A 22,424-nucleotide genomic window follows, 5' to 3' on the forward strand; every position below is an offset into this window, starting at 1 on the left:
TATATACATATATATACACATATCAACATATATACATGCATACATATACACACACATATACATATATACATATACACGTACATACATACACATAAATATATATATATATATACATACACATACATATATATGCACACATACATACACACACATACATATCTACATATATATATGCTGTACTGTATATAGCAAAATCCCCGCGCTTCGCAGCGACGAAGTACTGCTTTTAAATTTTTATTAAGAAGAAAAGAAAACCTTTTTAAACTGAGGAAAAATATACCAATAACTATTTGTTAAGGATCTCTTTGTATATCACGTTGTCAGTTCAGCACTCCGGTTATAATATGACCAAGCTGTGCGAGCTTACTCTTGAGAATGCAATGTTAAGTTGTCCATGAGAAAAAGCAATCTTGCCTCAAATCAATGGCAACCTTTTGTAGGGTCTGTCCCTGAGACTTATTAATTGTCATCGCGAAGCAGAGCCTTACTGGAAATTGGAGGCATTTGAATTGAAATGGGAGATCAGAGGGCATGACGGGGATGCGAGGAATACATTGAGTGTGGAGAAACTCTAGAGACAGCGTGTGTATTAACTTGTGGATTTTTCTTTGAGTATTTGGTGGCAGCGTGATGAAGTTGCTTCCGCAAGACCACGTTAGCTGTGGAACTCAGCTCGGAGCATATTCTTTTCCTACCTTGTCAATTGTGTAATGCGTTTTTTGAACAGGTTTGATTCATGGAAGTGATCACTCGTACTGCATTTAGTCAGTTCACATGAGCTGCTCTCTTGTGTGATGTTGCGATGTCCACGGCTTTATTTAATGTTAGCTAAGACCCGGCACTTAAAAGTTTCTCGCTACAGCAATTTTAACTCCATTACAAAGTGATCCAAAGTCTCATTTATACCTTGTGTCTTCTCATTAAACTTGTATCTCGCAAATAAAGTATTCGTCGAATGCATGACAAACGGCAGAGGAAGCGTGTCTATAAACTTAATTTAGATTTACGGTTTACACTGTGCTTTGTTTCCGCAGCAGCTGCACTTATGAATATGTTTGTATGCGTTTTTTCTTTAGCGCTCTCTTGAGCTCTTCCTTGTTTTCTACTTACTGCGTTCACAGTCAGTTGACGTGATTACGTGGGAGGCGTGATGATGCAACACGCAACTCTGTCTCCCACGGCCATCGAGCTGCAGTCTATTATAGTATATGGAAAAAAATATGTTCTAGTTATGACCATTACGCATAGAATTTTGAAATGAAACCTGCCCAACTTTTGTAAGTAAGCTGTAAGGTATGAGCCTGCCAAATTTCAGCATTCTACCTACACGGGAAGTTTGAGAATTAGTGATGAGTGAGTCAATGAGTCAGTCAGTGAGTGAGTCAGTGAGTCAGTCAGTGAGGGCTTTGCCTTTTATTAGTATAGATAAATATGCTGTTACAAACATGCACATGGGTGACAATTTCAGAGCTGTCTACTAGTAATTACCCTCCAAGTCAGGGGGATACAGAAAGGATAATTGACAGACAAACCACCAATGGCATCACTTCTGTTTTTGAGCTCCACCACCATCTTGAAGTCAGTCTAAGAATGACTCATGTCTGAGAAAGACAGCTCTGCATATATTGTGTTTTTTTTTTCACTTTAATTTTTCACTTATATGGGGATCACCTAGGTGCCCCAAGTCTTTATGATCTTTGTTGTTGCCTCACGTTCAATGCAAATAAATAAATAATTAAGCATATTTGTTTCTAATAATGTGAATGTTAACAGTTTATTTCAGTATCTCAGCAGTAAAACAGTAGTTAAATAGAAGATAAAGTGTGCTGGGAGCAACAAAGCCAAAATGAAATTTGCAGATAGGAAACCACATATACACATAGATTTTATCGGTGTAGGCACCAATGAGAGGTATAAAGAATATTTAAGCTATATTAAATAATTTAGAGACAAATTTACTGTGCTATAAAGGTAAAAAGGATTAAAAAACTAGGAAAAGATTTTTTTGTTATATTTTTGAGAAAACTATTGATTACGAATACAAACCTTTATAAATCAATAACAGCTTAAAGTGAATTTTGAAAAGTAAATAACAAAGTAATGCCAGATCATTAAGCTCATAATGAACAGAAATGACTATTAAACACAAGATGAAAAAGAAGCTATCCTATACAGAAGTAATTAAAAGTCAGTAAGTATACGTTTGACTAATATACTGAAAATCTTACTGTGCAGTAACTAAAACATTCCATAATAATAAAGTATATAGAGAGGCTATTTGTCAGACTACTGTACAAACAAGAAGATCAGGGGCACTGTGCTTAGATAGGTGCAGTATAAACAAAGAAAATAACAGGCTAACATGTAAGGATATTTTTCTTGATTAGGTGATGTCAGAAGTGTGGTTATTTGCACTTTCAGTTTATAAATTAAAATTATGATAAACAGGTTGGTTACATTTGTATATTAGTAGATATTAGCAGCAGTAAACATACTTAAGGAAAGTGAAATTTAGGCAGAATAACATTTGATATAAAGCAATATAAAGATACACACGGTGGGGGCACAAATGCTAACTATATTTATAAATTGACTTGCTAAAGCTAGATAAAGATTTGGGACTCCTAAATGAATCATTACTGTTTGCAACCAGAATCTGAACACCATGAAATAAGAGCACCAATAGAAATATTATTTAATAGGACCTGTGTGGAGTCCATGTCATGAGAGGTTATACAGTACAAAAGCTGTCTAATGCATGTAGTGTAAAAGGCCATATGTAGAAAGCTGTGTGCACTTGTGTTTCTGTATTACAAGAAAAACAAAAACATTTCAGAAAGCATTGTAATTTTAAAAATTTTAATGTATTTTATATCTCCCTTTTCATTTTAAGACGAGAGCTATTGTATAATTAAAAGTAGTTATAATAGGATACAAAAAGCATAAACACGAAATATTGGACCAAACATGCCAAAATCTATTTTACAATATCTAGAAATTCATATATGTAATAAGAGAGTTCCAAATTGGCATTGTTCCACATGTAGAATAATGCTTAGGAATCTTCAAATATTGAAATATATTATTTAGAAGTAAATGCACTATCTCAAGCAGTGAATTTCACACAAGAGGCAATTCAAAGAAAAAAAAGATATTGATAAAATTATAGAGCAATGACCTGCCTAAGTGCTGTTTATCTCTATATTTCAAGTGGCATGGCTCTATCAGTTGCCTAAGATCTCTCCTTCTAATTAGCTTAATCTCCTGCTAGTGCCAGGGAAACTTTGCTCCAAATCTCTTCCCAAATCTGTATTTATTAATCCTTGGTATAAAGTAGCTGGATCAAAACCCCAAACTAATTTTAAGTGTCAGGGTCCCACTCTTTGACTACAAGGACACTACACTAGAGCTCACTTTAGCCCCACTCATTGTTGCTAAAACATTGAGGCTTGTGTACCCCACAGAGGTTCAGGGCTCTACCTAATTATGTATTTTAAATGGATGACATGCTCTCAACCACTCTTACTGTGATATAGGTTATCTGCTCTGTAGTATTCTATGGAATTAATGCAAGTCTTTTCCGAGTATGCCACACTATGTCTAGATTAGAGTGTTACCAGTCCCCAGTGTCCTTGGGGTTCGTTCAATATCAAATGTTTTAATTTCTATCTTAAGCCAGAATTTCTCAGGATAGCCTCAAGGTCTCTAAAGGTATTTTCACACCTTGCTCGTCTGGACCATTTTTTTTTAAACTATGATGCAATTTCCCCGAAGGTCTGGTTCATTTAGGCAGATGTGAAGACAGCCACCACATTCTGGTCCTATGTTTAGGCAAAAGTGAACACGCCAATTGCATTCTGGTACAGACCAAAACTATTGCCCCAAGACCCTTTGCAAATGGTGGATTTGGTGCAATACCAAGCAAAGAGTAAAGTGGTTTGCATGAAGTATGAATGTGATCAAACATGGGACCTGTAGCTGCGTTTTTCCAAAATTGTCAAAGTTCACCAACTCTAACTTAAAAATGGGATTCAACAAAAGCATGACGCTCTGAAATGATTCCACAGACAAAATATCTTCATTTTTAAAAGTTTTAGTTAAAATTCAAAGTAAAACAGTTCATACAAAAAAGAACATTAAAATAGCAAAAAAAGAAAAATTCTTGTTAAGAAAAGTTCTGTTCAAAGCTTAAATCATGTTACATCTCAAATCGTTACTAATTACTTAACGTTCCTGAACCATTTCTAGACAACGGTCAGAAAACTGTTTGCCTATTCCATTTCTGAGTTGAAACTAGGTCTTACAAGTCCCAGCTTACTGGGACCTGTTCTAAACACAACTGACTCAATTATCACACTGTATCTCAGTTATAGCAAGAAAGTTCTATCTCTTACTGACTGATAGAGGGAAAAGACTATGCCATTGTTTATGATTATGGGAGAAATTTATATTCTATTCAGATTAGGCAAACATTAATATGACTTTAACTCAAAGCTTTAACTTTCTAAGATTGGTTCATACAGGACCAATCCAACTACATGAAATATTAAGCACTAGCCGAAGTCCGCTGTAGCATACGGCGGTGTAAGAATAGGAACGGAAAACGGTGAGAAAGGAATTCAGTATAAACAAAGGGTTAGGAAACCACCGTTGCAGTATAACAAAAATAGCAAGGAGCGAAACCAATGCCAATGGTCGAGAGAGTACCTTCCTGTAGCAGGCTACGGAAAACATAGACATATATAGTGTAAAAGACTCAGAACTAGGCAGCAAAAAGGTTTGGGGTTTTCCGACCCCGTATATTGTTGACAATCCACAATTCGGAAAATAAATCAGTTCAAACAGAGAAAACAAAAACACGTTCATCTGCACGACGCCATACTAGGCGTCGGCAGCCATTTTATAAAGGAGGAGCCAAAAGTGGAGGAATGCTGGGAAGGAGGCGTGAGGGATGACGGGACTGCTGACGTCAGGGAAGATGGCGGAGAAAGGGCGGAAGTGGACGTACTGCGGGAAAGGTCCTATGGTGGAGCATCTTTAGTTCTGGAAAACAAAGGAGAAAGGTTAGTACCCCGCCACTCCCTGCTGGCGAACGTCTTTCGATGTGGTTTAAGGTCCATCCGCGGCCTCCTGCTCGCGCATGCGTGACAATAGATAGACGCTGCATTCACTGTGTTGCCCAGTTGACACGATAAGTCAGCGCATACGCACTATTGCGAGTGGTAAAAGTGCCATTTAAACTAATACAGGTAGACGTGGAAACCAGGTTTTCTGATGAAAAAACAATAACATTTTAAACAGTATCATTTACATACAACAGATTTTGGCGAATCGTTTACATGCAATTATTTATATCCATTTATACACTAATAATGGCAATTATTAAATAATAATAATTATTATTAAATAATTCCTCCTGTATAAGTAACATTTCTTGCACTTTCTCCCACCTCCAAAACATTTCTAGACTTCGTCTTGCTCTTACGCAACACAGTAATAAAGCATTGGTTAATGCCCGAGTCACATAACGTACAGATTACTGTAACGCTATTCTATCTGTCATCCCACAAAAACGTATCCATTGCTTACAATTTATTCAAAATTCTGCTGCCAGGATAATAACCTGCTGTTCCAAATCCACTGAACATACTACACCTATTCTCTATCAACTTCACAGGCTCCCTGTTAACTACAGAATACAATACTAAATACCGCTCTTAACATTTAAAGCTCTTCATAACCTCACTGATCTCCTACAGACTGACACTCCTCTCGCTCACTCAGATTCTCATCTGCAGCTGTACTTTCTGTATCACACATCAGACTCAGTGCTATGGGAGCTCGAGCATCTCTCATTGTGCTCCTCAACTCTGGAATTCTCTTCTCACTCATATACATCATCTTGATTCAATAACACATTTTAAAACTACCCTCAAAACTTATCTTTTCAAACTGGCATACCAATTGTGAATTTTGCACTGTTACTGCCAGTTATCTTTGTTTGTTTGCTAATTATTGCTGTTTGATTTAGCCTTCTCTTTAGCCTCGAGAGCGACGGTGGATTAGAGATGGCGGGTGGGGCTCTGCCGTGTGTTCCCCATGAAGCGAGAGGAAGGTTAGAGTGGGCGGGCGGGGCTCTGTCATGCGTACTCCATGGTCGGGTGACTTGGTCGATTATATATATAAAAAAGCAGCCGGTATCGAAAAGAACAATGAAAAGTCAACGTGGTTCTGAGGTTCATATGGACTGTAGCAGAGACGAAAGCGACTGAGGCTGTGTTTGGTGAGGTGTTCTGTGCAGGCACATGAGCAGGCAGTACGCATGCCTCGAGAGCGAGGGTGGACGCGGCAGGAGAGTTAGAGTTGGCGGGTGGGGCTCTGTCGTGCGTATCCCATGGTCTTAGAGTTGGTGGGCGGGGCTCTGTGAGTTGGCGGGCGTGGCTCTCTGTCTTGCGTGCCTTTAGTGAATTATGTATATAGATTATGTATGAAATGATGCATACTGTGGTAGTCCTGATTAGCATATGCTGTCGATAAATAGAGATTCTCATTAAAAACAGTTGCGCATTAAAAACAATTAAAAGGTAAAATAAATAAATACTTAAATATGTAAATAGGCATGAACCTATACACATAAAACATCTTGTCTAATTACCAGTCAGTCATAGCAGGCTCACAGCCCCCAGCAGTTGACCATGTTTAAAAAAAAAAAAAATTAGTAAGTAATTCTGTGATGAACCAACTCTCTGTCTAGAGTTGATTTTCACTTTGCACCCAACTCTGTTATAATAGGTAAAATATCCCTGCCTTTCTTTGGATTCTGAAATACCTGGATAAAAAACAGAATTGCAGTTGTTAGAATATAAATTTGTATGCCATGGTGTTTATACTTTATATTGAGAGATTTATCAACCAATCAGTCAATGTTTTCTTAGTTGCATTTAGAATAACCGGTTGAAAGTTTGACAGGGTATGTTTGCCAAAATTATTTGAAATGTGTCCCATATGTGTAATAAATTAGCAATGAATATCTACTGCAGATTTCTCAGAGTTCTGTTAGTTATAATTGGACTGCGATCTGGTGACTTGGATAGTGTTTGTAACACCCTGGCGTTCCCGATAGCACAAGGAGGTGCTGAATTAATGAAATGAATGTTCATTAGATAAGTTGATGTTTTTGCACTTTGTTTGCATTTTTTAGCCCATTTTTGACATATATGCTTTTTTTTGGAATGAAATTCATCTGGGTCATCAAGTTCCACACCAGTCCTTGATATTTTGTCATTCTTGCAGCATTTAGATGACAAATTGTAGATGATTTTTCAGTCTGCACAAGTATTGTCTGCCACTATTGGGTCTTTTCATGAACAAAATAATTTTCAACTATAGGACCACAATTTGTATATTTGTGACACTGTTACACATTAATTCCTCTCATCTGGGGTCCACTACCATGATGTGTTCAAAGCCTCTTAAGTCTTTTGTCTTACTCATTATCCCTCTTTCACTTCCTAACAGCTTTAAATGCCATTGTGTACACACATGGTGCTGTCACTGATTAAGTAGTCAGTTCAGTATACAGTATGTGGTAGTGTTTTAGTGTATAAAGCAATAAAACATTTAATGTTATCGAATTACCTTCATTTAATGTCAAAAGGTCCACAAATTACATTTACTGGACTCTGTAATAGCAAATGAGCTAAACAGAAATTGCTTTACAGTGGGATTACATTTCTCTTTTAATGACCGTTCAAAAGTAGAAATATGCAGAGAACTGAATAAATTGGGGAGAAAAGATAATCTGAAAATGAAGCCGCCCCAGCTTTTCTTTCAGGGCAGAAAGAATGTGTTACAATTTTATGTGTTGAATAATAAATGGACAGTAGTGAATTACAAGAAAACAATTCTAGAGGGACTTCCCATGACATTACTGTTAAATATCACGGAAACCCAAGACACATTTATTTCCATATCATTATAAAACGTCTACCTTATAGTAAATTGATGTTTCATAAGTAAAAGTAAAAAGAAAAATACAACAGTAAGCTTCTTTTTTCAGCATTACAGTCTGAACAACTAATCTTTATTCAGCTTAAATGCTTTTGTATAATTGAAAAGGCAAATGATCTAAAATATTTCTTTTTAAATTTACATAAAGGGTAGGAGTATCACTAAAATATTTACGTAAAAGGTATGACAAAAATAATTATTTTGAAAATTAAGGGTTCCTATAAAATAATGTGATTAGTTGAAAAAAAATTCTTTTCCACTAAAGAGTTCAGTCTGGCTAAATAATTCAGAGCAACACTTGCATTCTAATTGTAAGGCAAGGAGGCTCCTTTGCAGTATTTAAGGACTTCAGAAAAAATGATCGAACTAGAATGGAGGGACAGACCTCCAACACATTTCAAGTGACCTTTTTTGAATTAGTTTAGTAAGAATTTTGATATCAGCTCTGGCAATCTTTCATTTGTTACTTTATATATCACTGATGGCAAATGTTTCAGCGATGGACTCAGGTGAGTTGTTTCTCCACTAGAAGTACATAAATCTTGAGCTGGGCCTACACTTGATGACGTGGCATCAGAGTCACTGCTTTTAAACCCGGAAGGTTAAAGAAAGTGTGAGCCAGATTTCAAATCTCTGTAGCCCATGGCTGCATTAAAGAAGTTGCCTTGTGCTAAGTTAGCAGTAACAGGAGTAAGAATGGCAACCCATTGCTTGCTGGTCCAGTACATGTCCAGTACATCAATCCTGCTCTTCTCTTAACTGTCAATAGTGGTTATTTTCTGGGCAAGATGTAGGGCATAGGGATATTTGAAGACAAATAAATGTACTAATACTGGATTGTTTTAACACCATCATAATACTTGTACCCAGTATGACCATTGTGAATGGAAGCCCTGAACTCCAAGGAGAAAAAAATATGCTGCCTTCTATCTCGTACATATGACATAATTTATTGTATGTACATGAAAAAATAATTCCTCATACATACTAGTTAATAACTAGATAGATAGATAGATACTTTATTAATCACAAGGGGAAATTCACATACTCCAGCAGCAGCATACTGATAAAGAATAATATTAAAGAGTGATAAAAATGCAGGTATAACAGACAATAACTTTGTATAATGTTAACGTTTAAGCACCCCCACCAACCCCACCCCGAGTGGAATTGAAGAGTCGCATAATGTGGGGGAGGAACGATCTCCCCAGTCTGTCAGTGAAGCAGGATAGTGACAGCAATCTGTCACTGAAGCTGCTCCTCTGTCTGGTGACGATACTGTTCAGTGGATGCAGTAGATTCTCCATGATGGACAGGAGCCTGTTTAGCACCCGCCGCTCTGCCATGGATGTCAAACTGTCCAGCTCCGTGCCTACAGTAGAGCCTGCCTTCCTCACCAGTTTGTCCAGGCGTGAGGCATCCCTCTTCTTTATGCTGCCTCCCCAGCACACCGCCACGTAGAAGAGGGCGCTTGCCACAACCGTCTGATAGAACATCTGCAGCATCTTATTGCAGATGTTGAAAGACTCCAGCCTTTTAAGAAAGTATAGTTGGCTCTGTCCTCTCTTGCACAGAGCATCAGTATTGGCAGTCCAGTCCAATTTATCATCCAGGTGCACGTCCAGGTATTTATATATCTGGATCCTCTGCACACAGTCACCTCTGATGATCACAGGGTCCATGAGGGGCCTGGGCCTCCTAAAATCCACCATCAGCTCCTTGGTTTTGCTGGTGTTCAGTTGTAAGTGGTTTGAGTCGCACCATTTAACAAAGTCCTTGATTAGGGTCCTATACTCCTCCTCCTGCCCACTTCTGATGCAGCCCACGATAGCAGTGTTGTCAGCGAACTTTTGCACGTGGCAGGATTCCGAGTTGTATTGGAAGTCCGATGTATATAGGCTGAACAGGACCGGAGAAAGTACAGTCCCCTGTGGCGCTCCTGTGTTGCTGACCACAATGTCAGACCTGCAGTTCCTGAGACGCACATACTGACATCCATGCCACCAGGTATGAATCTACTCCCATCTCTGTCAGCTTGTCTCTAAGGAGCAGAGGTTGGATGGTGTTGAAGGCACTAGAGAAGTTCAGAAACATAATTCTTACAGCACCACTGCCTCTGTCCAAGTGGGAGAGGGATCGGTGTAGCATACATTTGATGGCATCCTCCGCTGCCACCTTCTCCTGGTATGCGAACTGCAGAGGGTCAAGGGCGTGGTGGATCTGTGGCCTCATGTGGTGAAGCAGCAGCTGTTCCATAACTGGCATGTATGAGGAGTTATTACATACAACACCTCACATGTTGTATGGAATCAGAATGTTTTAGTAAAAGAATAACCAAAAGTTTGTAATGCACACTGTTGTAAAGAGAGAGTGATTGAGATAGTAGAACAGGCTAAGGGAAAGAAAAAAAAAGGAAAAAATAAGCACCAAAACAACATTCATCCAAAAATCAAAAATGCCCAATCCCTGATTTAATATGCTTCCTTTGACTCCTGATGCAAAACATAATTGAGAAACAAAGTTTTTCTCTTTGATCCAAAGCACACGTATCGGGAACTGTGAGCCATAATTTTGTTTATAGGTGGAATATGATGACACAATGCCTCAGTGATGTTATACACAATACAATACAATACAGTTTATTTTTGTATAGCCCAAAATCACACAGGAAGTGCCGCAATGGGCTTTAACAGGCCCTGCCTTTTGACAGCCCCCCAGCCTTCACTCTCTGAGAAGACAAGGAAAAACTCCCAATAAAAACCTTGTAGGGAAAAATGGAAGAAACCTCGGGAAAGGCAGTTCAAAGAGAGACCCCTTTCCAGGTAGGTTGGGCGTGCAGTGGGTGTCAAAAGTAGGGGGTCAATACAATACAATATACACAACAGAACAATTCCTTAAGACAGCATAATAATAAAAATTTTAGAATTACGGTTTAACAGTAGATGATATGACATATTTAGGTTTGGATATTTTTAGAGTCCTGGAGACCTCATCCATCTAGCTGCCTCCCATTTGGCCATGCCACGCTGAAACATTGCTCGATGAAAGGACCCTCTTTCCCATGATTCCTGTGATCCTCCATCAGGGATGACTTTACCATAGGCAGGCAAACAACTTGGCAGGTGGGCCGTGGCACCAATGGCCACATTTGGGTACCGAGAAAAGAAACAGAATAGGTGAGGGTTAGTATTCAAATATAATTATCATGTTACTTATGTTATAGTGCTAATGTCTAACAACAGAGATGCAGTATGTACAGTTAATCAGCAGCTCTAGTCAGGATATGCTAAACTGAAGTAGTGAGTCTTCAGCCGGGATTTAAAGGCTGAGACCGAGGGGCATCTCTTATGGAAGCAGGAAGACCATTCCACAGTTTAGGGGCCCTGTAACTAAAAGCTCGACCTCCCACTGTTATTTTATTAATCCTTGGAATCCTAAGCAGACCGGCATCTTGAGATCTTAATGTGCTCAGGTTTGTAAGTCATGATAAGTTCAGACAAGTAAGCGGACCTTGGCCATTTAATGCTTTATATGTTAAAAGGAGGATTTTGAAATCTGCCCTAAACTTAACTGGGAGCTCAGTGTAAAGTTTTAAGAACTGGGGTTATGTGTTCATATTTTCTTGTTCTTGTAATAATTCTTGCAGCGCATTTTGGATTAACTGGAGGCTGTATAGAGAACAGTTTGAACAGCCAGTGAACACCGCATTGCAGTAGTCAATCCTACTAGAGATAAATGCATGAATTAATTTCTCACAATCCTGTTTATTTAGAAAGCGCCTTAATTTCCTAATATTTTTAAGATGGAAGAAACATGTTTTGGACGACTTTGTAATATGTGCTTTAAATGACATGCTAGAGTCAAAGATAACTCCTAGATTGCGGGCTGATTCAGTAAAATTAATTGGGATTCCAACTGAGTTAAATGACGACAAAATATTGCTGTGATCAGCGTCATTCCCTCCAACAATTAACATCTCTGTTTTATCTGTATTTAAAGACAAGTAGTTCTCATTCATCCATTCCTTTAATTCACTAACACAACTAATTAAAGACAACATCGGAGAAACTTCATTTGATTTAAATGAAAGGTATAACTGGGTGTCATCTGCATACGAGTGAAAATTAACATTATGTTTCCTAATGAGAGATCCCAGTGGAAGCATGTAAAGTGAAAACAGTAAAGGTCCCAGTACTGAGCCCTGCGGACACCATATTGAACTTCTGTGTATAATGATGGAGTACTGTCTGCACATTTCTGTACATACTGGAATCGATTTGATAAATAAGAACTGAACCAAGCGAGCACGGGCCTGTAAGCCCAACATCGTTTTCTAGCCTGTGCAGTAAAATAGAATGGTCAATGGTGTCAAATGCTGCACTTAAGTCCAACAACATAATTACAGTGGAATTTCCTTCATCAGAGGATATCAGAATGTCATTTACAACCCGTGTTAGTGCCGTTTCTGTACTATGACCAGTGCGAAAGCCAGACTGGAATTTCTCAAATAAATTGTAATGCGTAAGGTGTGACTGAAGCTGACTGGCGACTACTTTTCTAGTATTTTAGAGAGAAATGGTAAATTTGAAATAGGCCTATAGTTATTTAGTATGTGTGGGTCTAGGTCTGACTTTTTAAGTAAAGGTTTAATGACTGACACTTTTAGTGCATCAGGTACGTGCCATGCAGTAATGAACTATTGATAATGTTAGAATAGGCTGCAAGAACATCCATTGCACTTTTACTAGTTTTGTTGGCACTGGATCTAGGGAACAAGTAGTGGGCTTCATTTTAGTAATTAAAGTTAAGACTTCCTGGTGAGTTACAGGATTAAAATTATCTAAAGTGCTGAATGCAATGTGCAGGGTCTGCTAAGCTAGTATTTGGTTTGTACTGTGATGCTGAGATCTGGGATCTTATATTTTTAATTTTCTCATTGAAGAAGTTCATAAAGTCTGTACTGCTAATATCTGTTGGTATTTTGCACTGTTGATCTGAATTCCCATTTGTTAATTTAGCCACTGCTCTAAAAAGTACCCTAGGATTTTTATTATTGCTATCTATTAATGTAGAATAGTATTCTGAGCGAGCTTTAAAGAGGGCCTTTTTATATTTATATACACTCTCTGTCCATGCAATTTGAAAGACATGTAGCTTTGTTGTTCTCCATCTGCGCTCCAGTTTTCGACACTCTAATTTAAGAGCTCGAGTATTTTCATTAAACCAGGGAGAGTTTCTATGTGCTTTGATCACTTTTGTTTTTAGGGGAGCCACTGTGTCCAGAGCATCTCTCAAGGTCACATTATAATGTGATATTAGCTGATCTAAATTGTTTTCCACGTTTACATTTGATGTTAACTGATCTAAATGGTTTTCCACAATTACACTCGACTTACTCAAGGTATCTATAAATTTTGAAGCAGAATTACAATCTAGATGTCGCACTGTCTTTGTTTTAATCTGCGAGTGCTGGCATGGGCAGAACTAAATCAAACGTAATTAAGAAGTGATCGGAAATAACTACATTTAATGGAGTAATATTTAAATTTTGAATTTCAACTTTGTAAGTTATAATTAAATCTAATGTATGGTTATGATTATGAGTTGGACCTTTGACAATCTGACAAAATCCTACTGAATTTAACAAATAAGTAAAACATTTGCTAAAAGTGTCAGTTTCCACATCAATGTGTACATTAAAATCCCCATCAGAACTACGTGATCATAATTTATAGCCAAATCAGACAGAAGGTTGCTAAATTCAGTCATGAACAATGAATATGGCCCTGGTGGTCTGTAGACTAGCACTATAATTGTGTTGGAATCTGTTTTAATATTTAAAATGAATGCCTCAAAGGATGTAAAGTTGCCTAAATTTTTAGGAGTGATTTGCATTTTGTTACAATGAATTATTCCAAGGCCTCCTCCTCGACCAGAATCTCTAGACTTATGAAGGAACAGTATCCATCTGGTGACGCCTCAGCTAGGGAACAGTGTCACATTTACTAAGCCAGGTTTCAGTAAGAAGACACAGATCAGATTTTGTACTTAATATATATCATTTACCAAAACAGCTTTAGTGGCAAGAGAGTGAATGTTCAATAAACAGCATTTAAAACTGCATGGTTCTTTCTGAACTGCTGATATATTTTTGTTTTAATTTGAATTAAATTTCTATTACAGATGCCCCTGGTGGAGTGTCTGGTTTTATCCCTTGGTCTAATTATACACCTTATTTTTGGTTATCAATTAATTTATGGTTTGTTTCAAGACTAAATTTACTGGATGCCCCACAACAGGGATTATGGGTAACAGCTTCAGGAAAATAACAGGTGGGATAAACAACAGCCTGTGATTTAAGATCACATGACTGCGGCCTGGATGGTGCTCTAATCAGTCAACCAGGCAGTTTTGCTGCCATATTTTGGGATAATACATAAGATCCCTCCAGTTAGGATGAAGACCATCTCTTCTGAAAAATCCAGGCCTTTCCCAAAAATCATCCCAATTGTTCACAAATGCTATGCTTTTATTTGCACACCAGGTTTCTAGCCAGCAGTGAAAGGAATGCAATCTGCTATAAATCACATCCCCTCTATACAATCTTGGTAAGGGACCAGATACAATTAAATTCCGACATTTTGTTTTAGCTTTGGTGCATAGAGAGATGAAGTTCCGCTTTAATACCTCAGATTGCTGTAAATAAATATCATTAGTGCCGACATGCAGCAATAAGGTAGATACTTCATCGTCGGCAACACGGTCCAATGGCCTTTATGCCAGAAATCTTGGCCCCTGCAAGGCACTTAACATTAACTGCTGGTTTAACATAGTTTGGAATTCTAACATTCCGCACTATGGAATCGCCAATTATGAGCACTTTATTATTCTCAGTTTCCACAGGCGCGCTGCGGAGAGCTGAGAACCTGTTCTGGGTCCGAATTGGTGACCTGGGTGCTGGGGGACTAAATTTTGGATTCTTAGACCCCCGTCTTACTGTTACCCACTCGCCCTGTGGCTGAATTGGTGCTGCTGATTTCGGCCTCGCACTGACTACAGTGGGACCTGGAGAGACTGAAGCCGAATCAGATGTAGCCGAATTGTCTAAACAAACCGAGTCGATCCAATTTTCGGTTTGCCTAATCGCTATCAGATTCCTAACGCGGTCCTCCAATTCGCGTATTTTCCCGACCAACTCTAAATTAACTAAACATTTTTGGCAGGTGAAGCTATCTGCACTGTCGGCCGGAAAACCTGAGCTGTACATACTGCAGGACACACAACATATAAACGTGCCCTCGATGGCATGTTATCCTTATCCATGCTCTCAAGGAAAAGACACTTGTTGTCACTTAACATGTAAGGATTCTTAAATTGTGCATCTATGTGCCTCACACATTTTGTGGACTGGTCCTTAGCTTTAAAGGACTTGTTAATTACACAGTAATAGCCAGTCATTAAGATTATTGAGATAATTCCTAGATAATAGATACAACAATCATTAACCTTGCTGCTACTTTTTGATGCTGCATATTTTGGTAATATTTTATAATATAATATATAATATTTTGGTACTGTATATGTAGTACTGTTCAATATGCAGTATATACAGTTTGCAATTAATAATGGAAATGGCATCTGATAATAAAGCTATTAAGTTATTATTAACTGGTAAGACTAATTATATTTTCTCTTTTTTCTGATATTTAAACCAAATATTGCTGTTCAGTTTGTTCAGAAATATACTGTTAGGTTTTGGTTGTTTTGGTGCAGTGCTTCACAGCTTTTGATGCAGAAAAATACAATTAAGTTAAAGTTCTGTTTCTCATAATTAAATCATTGCTTCAATGTTAGGATGAAACTAATTTTGCTTTTTGTTGCTGTTATGTGGGCTAGAGAGTGCAGCCAGGGAAACGGTCCAGTTACTAGGTGAAAAACATGCATCTTGGATATGAGTCATCAAATGAAGAATCTGCTTCAACTCATGAAGGAAAAAAGAAAAAAGATTTTACATCACAAAAAGATGACTCAACAGATGAGATAAATATGGCTGTTTGTGTTTGTAAGGTCATGTAACTATAAATTCACATTGTGTGGGTCGCAGCACATCTATATGACATTTATGTTAGCTTTGGAGTGCAAAATGTTGTTTTATGACATTGTAGTAACATTAGAGACTCAAACAATGTATTAATAAATACTGTAAAACCATTTAAGAAACATAATTAATGTTTCTGATCAGAAATTCTCAGTGAATATTTAAATGGAAGTCATGCAGCTTCTAAAGACAGAATGTGGGATTCAAATTGCTGGCATCATGAAGGCTAACCCTTGCACCACTGTGCTGGCCTAACTACATTATTTGCCATTTTAAATTAAGACAAAGTTTTAATTATGGAAGAGGTAGATGATTGGGTTTTACTTAAAATGAGCTATAACAGTACCTCTAAAATATCTTCTCTGATCTGATTAAACTCATTAAAAAATAAAGCTTAAGCAAGAATGAATAAAGAAGGTAGATGTAGCAGCACATTAATTGGTGCATCACAGATTAGTGTCCAGTATCTGAAACCTGTGCCAGTTTGTTGCCTGTGTTTGCATATTCTCTCCATGACAGTGTAAGTTTTCCTTTAGATACTCCTATTTTTGTCCAAATTCTCCATAGACATGTTTGGATTAACTGACGGTTATAAATTATATAAATGTGTGGAATTATATCCTGTGGTGGACTGAGACATCACCCAGGGCTGCTTCGTGTACTGTACCTGACATTACCTGGATAGGCTGTGATCCCAATGGCACTAGCATCAGATTAACTGATGAGTGGAAGAAATTAGACATGCAGTTGTATTTTTTTATGGAAAGCAGATCTCGTTTTATTAAGTTTAAATTTAAGTCAACAAGTAATAAATCAGGCCATCAAGTTATTTTGGAAAGACAATCCGAATATATCAGCTTGGAAATATGGAAGAAAAAGGTTTATTGTTCTATATTCATCCTCCATGTAATGTTACATTGATGTTGAATTGATGTTTAATACCCGATGCTTGCTTGAGGCCAAAGTATTCCATGGACATAGTGTTACTTGCTTGTTTTTACATAAATCAGATTTGCAACACCCCATATAAATAAAACAAATATAAGTGAAAGTGAAATAAATAAGTTCAGAAGATTAAACAGCTGCCTTTATAATTTAAAAAATGCCAGACATCTAAAAAATAACATCAGATGAAAATATTCCGAATCAATGGAGCTTGTGTAAGTTGGGCTGCAGTGTGCAACACACATCTGGCGCACCAAAGAACCTTACAATCAACAATTTTCAAAAATATTCTCTTAATAAATATGTAAAATACTTGGCAGTCATAGCCCATGATTTTCTACATCACTATCAATATGTACTAATCTATGTGGAATTTAATAGTAGGAGCTCCTTTTGGGAACTGGGATGGAAGAAACATATTCAATTTACAAGACTGTTTTATAGTATTAACTGTGATTATTTCACATACAAATTCAAACACATGAAAAACTCTAGGCATTAAACATGATGTTGTTTACCACAATAATTTTAGACATAAATTTATTTGGCTTATTCCGAGAGTAATGGAGAGGAGGGAAAATCTCACAGCTCACTCTCCAAACTGGCATGCGTGTTCCCATGGGGCCTTCTCCAAGCAATGTTACTGCATATTTCAGTTTACAAAATAGCAGATGAGTTATTTTAATTAAGTACATTAAAACATAATTAATTGTCAAAATTAGTCACTACAAAGGTTTTCCATAGTGTAATGTAAATGATCCTAGGCTGCCCTGGAAAGTTTCTTTCTGGTAGTCAATAAAAATATGGTTGCCTGGTCTTTAATGGATGCTATTTAAATAAAAATGAATAAAAGCACAATTTTTACTTCACTCTCAACAGACTAAGTTGTCAACTCAGTGGCAGATGAATTTGTACTGCTGTGTTTTATATCTCAATTTATTTTTTAAATAAAGTATAATACTATTGATATGCCACATTTAAGCAGCTAAAGTTGACCAAAGTTATGTTCAGAAAAGTTTAAAACACAAAATAAAAACCAAGAAGTACCAACAACACACAAGAGTGGATAAATTAACCTTACAAAGCAATGTAGAAAAATTAAAAATGTAACACTAGAGGAACAAGCAATAATGTTTAGGATTAGGTGATAAAAAGGTAGGGTTTTAATGTAGCTTTAAAAACTTTAAAAGATGAAACTGATCTGTTGTCCAAGGACAATGAGTTCCATAATGTGGGTGCCGTAATTGAGAGTATGCATTCACCTTTTGATCTCAGTCTGGAGTGTGGAACATTGCTGGGCAGATGAAGCAGTGATTTGCCAGGGCAGTATGGTGTAATAAGATCAGAAATGTAAGAGGGGGCTTGACCAAACAAAAAGATCTTAAAATGGACCTGGTAATGTGCAGGAAGGCAATGAAGAGAAGCTAAGACAGGTGATATGTGGTCTTCTTTTCTTTTTACCTATGAGCAATCTGTCTGCAGCATTCTGGACCAGTTACAAACAAGCTGTTAAATAAATGTACAGTAAATTACAAGGCATAGGTGACCATCTCCAAAGTATAAAAGAAAGAAACATCTTAATTTTGGAGATCATCCTGAGCTGGAAAAAGCTACCCTTTACCACATAGTTGACTTGATTATCAAATTTAAGGTCAGTGTTAAAAATAACACCCATTTTCTTACCATCTGGTTTTACAAATGCTGAATACTGATCAAAATTGAAGACAGGTCGCGGTATCCATTGGGACAACACAAAACAACCGTTTTGGTCTTCTCATTTAACTGTAGAAAATTAGCTATCCATGTCCTTATTTCCACAAAAACGATCATTAAATGCTAGAAAAGTGCCAGGATCATTATGCTTACCTTTAGTTTTGCTTAGCAGACGCTGTTTTCCAAAGCGACATAACAAAGAGGTCAACATAATCGAGTCTGGGGGGACTGTTGAGAATATGTCACAAGATAAGATTACAAAATTGATCACCCTGAGTGAAGCGCTTAGAACAAAATACAAGCGGGTTACAGTTCCTAGGTTACAAAATCTAACCATTAATATCAGTTAGAGAGAAATTCACTAAAAAAGACAGTTTTCAAAAACATGAGGTGGGCAGCTCATTCTATCATGAAAAGTGACTAGACTGAGATTTGATGCGACGCTGACATGTCGTCACCAGATGTCATTCATCAGCAGCCCCAAGTGTTCGAGAAGAAGCATCGGACTTCACAAGTGTCTTTATATATAGGTGCTGACCCACTGCCTACTTGGTAGGCAAGCCTCAAGGGTTTGAACTTAATATGTGCCCCTACAGGAATCTAATGTACAGTAGTAATCTGAAAAAAGGAGTAACACGTGCTTGCTTCGGCGGGTTGAACACCAGACATGCCATTGCATTTTGAGTCATCATGAATCATCATTAAACTTTATAGGCAGAAAAAAGGACAATTAAGAGTATAAAAGTGAAAGGACACATTATAGTTTTGTAAAATGTCCTCTAATGGAAGTAGATACAATAAAAAAGAGTGGGCCTCAAAACTGAACCTTGGGTGACACTTCGTTTCCAAACTGACATGGTTCTATTGGTTAAGTATGAAATCAAGAAATCAAAACATCTTTAACAACCTCCAAAAGAGTCAATTCTGTACGCTCTGAATCCTGACTAAAATGTATCCAAAATGTTTTCAGCATTGATAAAAAGCCCCTTTGAAATAATTTTAAAATGAAAGACACTTTAAATACAGGTCAATAATTATCAAGACTGCTTGGGTCAAGATCTTGTTTTTTAAGATGGAGCTGAGCAATAGTATGCTTAAAACAACCAGGTTGCAAATTAGAGACTAAACTTGTGTTGATACTGCTCAGTACAGATGAGAATAATATTAAGAGTGGATAATGTTAGCTTCATGGCTAAGACAATTTTCTTAAAAACAGAATGGGCAATGAATCTGAATTGATCAAATACATAGGAACAAGTAATGTTGGAGAAACAGTTAAGTGTGGCAATATTAATAGAATACCTAATATTCAGGTATTAATCTTCAATTAGTTAAGCCCAGTCTTTGAATGCTCACACAAGTTTCCAGCTATAATGCAATAGCTGAAATAGGTAAGCCATTCCTCATTTCCGTACACAAATAAACAAGTTAGGTTAAACCCAAAGTAAAACAATGCAATTTCAATTTGATTAACAAAGTCTAGATTCCAATGACCTGGGCCAGCTTTGTCCCGAACCTCCCCTGAGCATTCATTAATATTTTAAGAACATGCTGGCCATTCTAGTGAAAAGATTAGATCTTTTCATTTTTGGATTCCAAGCCCACTTATATTTCATTAAGATTGTCTTAATTTTTTTGTTTTACTAAATGTAGTTGGCCAGCTAGATATCTAGCCCAAAAAAATCTACTAAATAATAAAATGCATCTGTGTATGTTCCTGGTCCCTTTAAGCAGTCTGATTGGTCAGCTTGGCTTTGATTTAATTTGCCAGTTTGGCTTTAGTGAAGCTGTAAGAGGATTGCTAGAGAGACCTGAAGAGGAGTAAAGCAAATGTAGGAGTTATGATGAAGTGATAAGACAAGTAAGCAACATATATAACAGGGTGAATTTACCATAGCATGTGAATGTACAACTACACCTTGCCACAGCCTGCAAATTGGCTCCGCACAATTCATCAGGCCGCTACGAGGACAATGTCTGAACACATCAGTATTAGTTGTGGAAATAACAGACTGAGATTGCATGTCATCAATGTCCAGCCAAGGCACACTTGGAATGACTGCAAAGAAGATCAAGCATTAGTGCCAGCAGCATGCATTTGAAAATTGTCTCATATTCTTTGCATACATACAATTTTCTATAGCCTGTTTTAATAAAACCATTTTGCATATTTGCATAACCTGTTTGTTTTCTGTTTTCATACTGCAGTAGTAAAGGTGTCTAGGAAAATATATTGAAGTAAAAGTAACCAATTGTGTTTGAAAATGTACTGAAGATGAAGGGAAAGTAGACAAATAAATGCAAACAAAATATTCTCAAAACATTCACAAGTACAGTAACAAAGTATTTTTACTTTGTTACTGCACAACACTGTGTGGCAATGCACATAGAACAGAAAGATCAAAATTGCAACCTGTTGTATTCACCCCTAAATGCTGAGAAATATGGGGGAGTTAACTGATATATATATATATATATATATATATATATATATATATATATATATATATATATATATATATATATATATATATATATATATATATATATCAAAATAATAACAAACACATGTCACACTGTGAATAGGTAAAAGTGCAAAACACAAAAAATAAGCCCTTTATGCAACTACCTGAACATTTAGACTGCTTGTGGTCTGTGCTGTCCTTGCACCCCCTATCATGTGTTACCTCTCAAATTCTGTCCAGTTCTTCCACTTGCAGTCAGTTCTCTCCATTTTCCTATGCCCAAAACTTAGCTAATTCTAGACGGGAGGGCTGCAAAATTAATGTTTGTAGGCCACTTCTAGGATCAGGGCAGTCCTCCAATACGTTTGTATCACTAGTTCCTTCTACTAGTCACTAGAGTCCATTCGTTCAAATAATAATATAAAAATTTGAGGCTGCTGTCTAGTGGTACTGGCCCATTCAAGCCACTTATTGCCATTTCCTTTTTCAAGGATTAAAGCATGCCTAACATGGAGTGAACCCACTTGTGATACCTCACCATTCAGGTCGGTTTCCATGCATCACCTTTTCTCTGCCCTGACCACATTTTCCTTTATCGTTATAGAAGACTTTTTCCTCCTATAGCATCCCAAATTTTGATCCTGAATGCTGGTTTGGTCACTTCTGGACTAGTCATATTGCAAATTGCTTAACCAGCAACAGACCAATGAGGCAACTTTCAAATAATCTGGTTTATAATTCTTGTCTCTAACCAAAGACACTACAGCTTACCATTATTTTCTTAACATAAATTAACTAAAATTGGAATCTCAAAATGAGTCCTATATTGAACAGGAAGGCAATGAGAAAAAGTGTAAAACTATATTTTTGTGGGCATTTGCCCAGCTCTCTGATATCATCCTTGCTGTTACATTTTGTATTAGGCAGGGTAATGAACAGAAAACAATTTGAGCTACCTGAATGTAGAGCACTACATCAGTTATACCATCAGTTATACAGATGATATTTTCTATATCCTGAGCAGTGAGATATTGCTTTACAAATGCTAAATATTTCCATTACATTTTGTTCGAAATAGCAGCTGTAATTATGAGTCACTGTCAGTGTGAGCACAGCGGCTGACATCACAGTCTAAACAGCATGGAGCAGCTTCATACAGAAGTCTCTCCACAGAAAGATTGAACTCTCTCATT

The sequence above is a fragment of the Polypterus senegalus genome, chromosome 3, assembly GCF_016835505.1.
Source record: "Polypterus senegalus isolate Bchr_013 chromosome 3, ASM1683550v1, whole genome shotgun sequence".
Lineage (NCBI taxonomy): Eukaryota > Metazoa > Chordata > Cladistia > Polypteriformes > Polypteridae > Polypterus > Polypterus senegalus.